Consider the following 3221-nt stretch of genomic DNA (forward strand, 5'->3'; position numbering starts at 1 on the left):
AGAATCACTTGAACTCGGGAAGTGGAGGTTGCAGTGAGCCGAAATGGCACCACCGCACTCCAGCCTGGACGACAGAGTAAGAGTCTGTCTCAAGGAAAAAAAAAAAAAGATGGGTTTGGGGGGGATATTTTTATATCCTCCTCCGCCTCCGCCTCTGCCTCTCCGCCTCTCCGCCTCCGCCTCCGCCTCCGCCTCCGCCTCCGCCTCCGCTTCTCCGCCTCTCCGCCTCCGCCTATACTTTAGTGGCATGTTATCCATGTCACATACCTAGGAACTTAAGTAAGAGTTTTATTCTTTCACATGTTAGATGCTTCTCTTTAAAAGGAATCTCAGCAATATAAGAAAAGAAACCTTTGAACCTAGTCTAGTATTCCAGACAATGCGGAGGCGGAGAGGCGGAGGCGGAGGCGGAGGCGAAGAGTCGGAGGCGGAGAGGTGGAGTCGGAGAGGCAGAGGCGGAGTCGGAGAGGCAGAGGCGGAGGCGGAGGCGGAGGCGGAGAGGCGGAGGCGGAGAGGCGGAGAGGCGGAGAGGCGGAGGCGGAGAGGCGGAGAGGCGGAGAGGCGGAGGAGGAGGAGGAGGCGGAGGCGGAGAGGCGGAGGCGGGAAGGCCCCTGCTCCCCGCCTGAATGGTACTGCTGACCTGGACCCCGCCGGAGGGTGGCAGGAGGCGCTGCATGACCCCACCTCGGGGCGCCAATGCCATCCCCACCTGGGGGTGCGAAGGTCGAGGACAGCACTGGCTAAGAAGAGTTCCAGGACTTCTGGAATCGGCCCTATGCCGGCAGCAGCATTGCCTTGGATGACTCTTTCTTCTCTTTCCAGGACAAGGAGGAGCAGGGCGTCGAGAGCGTGGAGAGCCTCCTGGAGGGCGTCCCGGAGGTGGGGGTGCTGCTGTGGACGCTGGTGCCACGCGGGGTGAGCATCGAGGAGGCACAGGAGACTGATCACAGTGGCCGGATCGGCCTTATTGTCGCCTGCTACCACAGCTTTGTGGATCCCATGGTGTCCTCAGCTGAGTACTCCCACGTTGATATCAACTGCAGGACAGCGAGGGGAACACAAACCTGATCACAGCTGTGCAGGCAGGGGCTGCCCCGCCCTGTGGGCACAGGTGCATTAGACACTGGCTCTCAACCTTTTGCTTCCCGTGTCAGCATCGCCTGGGCTGTTTCATCTGAGCTTTAACACAGATCTGGTGGAAATACAGGCTGCCAGGCCCTGCCTCTGGAGTCTTTGAATAGGCCTGGGTGGGGCCTAAGAATGAGCAGATCCACAGATTTCCCAGTGAGGCTGATGCCCTGGCCCAGGGACCCCATGGTGAGGACGGCGGGCTTGGAGGTTTTCATGCCTGAAGACGGCCAGGGCCCCCTCTCAGTGGACACTGAAGAGCAGCAGAGCCTCAGACCCCAGGAGAGACGTTGTCAGACGGGCACGGAGGCATCGCGGAATTAAAGTGTAAATGAAGAAAGCAGCCGAGCGTCTGCTCCTGTGCTGTTTTGCTGAAGAGGCTGTTCGGACCCAATCAGGGCACGCTGTCATCACCCACTACTCATTGAAGTATGTCCCTGGTCTAGACCTTGAAAGGAGGGACATTCGGGTCCAGCGCTCTGATGAAAGCCGTCATGCAGGGTCAAACGGATTGCATGTGAGACCCGATGATATCAGGGCACATGTCCACGCGAGGGACCCCCGCGGAGGGACACCCAGACAGGACTCGGCCACAGAAGAGCCCCTGCCCGGAGCGGTTCCAGGAAAAGTACCGGCCCGAGCTCCTGCCTCCCCCGACACAGCGCGGAAGCCCGTGGGCTCCAAGAGCTGTCTGCGGAGGCTCCAGGACTGCGTGCTGTCCGCGCTGTCGCCGCGCTCTGTGCGGGCCCCGGAGCACGAGGGCGCCCTAGACCACATGGGAAAGATGACCACGAACCTCTAACAGCCCGCCGTGGCCATCGTGTGCCAGATCGCGTGCCCGAGAGCCCCCCGTGTGTGGGGGAAGAGGCGGCTGATGGTGCAGGAAATCCTGGCGGCCAGGGCTGTACGGGGCCCCCCCGTCCCAGGGTCCCCCCGCCCCGCGGAAGGCCAGCCTCCTACCCCTGCAGCGTCTGCCGCGGAGCAGCGTGCGGCCCAGCCTGGTGGTGCCCAGGGTCCACCTCCGCCAGGCTCCCGCGCCCACCTACCAGCCCGAGCGGCCAGCGCGGAAGGGCAGCACCAAGGACAGCGGCCACCTGCGGATCCCCAAGTGGCCCTTCAAGTAGGCCAGGAGGAGAAATGGAAGGCGGAGGAGACTGAGAAGGAGGCTTGGAAGAAGCACCAAACCGAGGCGCAGAAGGAGAAGCACCCGCCACCCTGAAAGAAGACGACGTGAGGGCCAGCGGGTGCCCGGCGCAGGGTCCGGGGCCAGGGCGAGGACGCGGGCCTGGGCTCAAAGTGGGAGGTGTCCTCGATGCGCATCGCGCCACTGCAGCTCCCAGGACCACAGGGCCAATCGCGTTTCCAGGCTGTCCGTCCAGGCTGCTCCCAGGAAGGGGCTGGGGGAGACACATCGATTCTCCTGACACCAGCCCCGCTAGCAATCAGTACACATAGCAGGCACGTTGTCTAAAAGGCTCCCTTTAGAGAACCTTAATTCATATTATTTTAAACGTCAATTTATTAAAGGGTGTTTTCTGTGTAATTTTGTAATTTTAAACATTATTTATCAAATTTGCCAAGTTTTACCAGTGATAGGGCCCCTTGTATCCAAGGCAGTTTTAATACACTTGCCTGAAGACTTTTTGGTTAAAATACTGTTTCTAGCAGTAAATATTTATATCTGTATGAGTTCACTCATAAATCATGGGATTCTCCCCTTTTCGGCTGTTTGCTTTAGTCTTTTCTTCTCCTCATGGGTGCACAAGCACACTGAATGTTGTTATTAATTAGATTAAGTGATGCCGGATTTCTCGATTTGATGGAGACATTGACTCATTCAGCCACATGACCAACTAAGACAAAGAAATCAAAATTTATTGTATGTTTTTAAAAGTCTTATCCATACAGTCAGATATTGGGGAAAATCATATATCAAATTATAAAACAATGCAGAGACAAGCATGTTAGAATTAAACTCATTTAAAGCAAGGGGTTTTAGATAAACGATACAAAATCTTTAACATATTAAAAATCGATACGACAAAAAAACCTGTCATTTGATAAAATGGGGGCAAATTTAAGAAATGATTACC

The 3221-nt window shown here is 56.6% G+C and overlaps 1 pseudogene; it reads left to right on the forward strand.

The window, feature by feature from the left end:
* Positions 1–626: 626 nt before the first annotated feature.
* Positions 627–2347, forward strand: LOC105715026 (ankyrin repeat domain-containing protein 33B-like; annotated as a pseudogene).
* The last annotated feature ends 874 nt before the right edge of the window (positions 2348–3221 follow it).

The sequence above is a fragment of the Aotus nancymaae genome, unplaced genomic scaffold (assembly GCF_030222135.1).
Source record: "Aotus nancymaae isolate 86718 unplaced genomic scaffold, 86718_ANA_hifiasm-v0.15.2.pri h1tg000012l, whole genome shotgun sequence".
NCBI lineage: Eukaryota > Metazoa > Chordata > Mammalia > Primates > Aotidae > Aotus > Aotus nancymaae.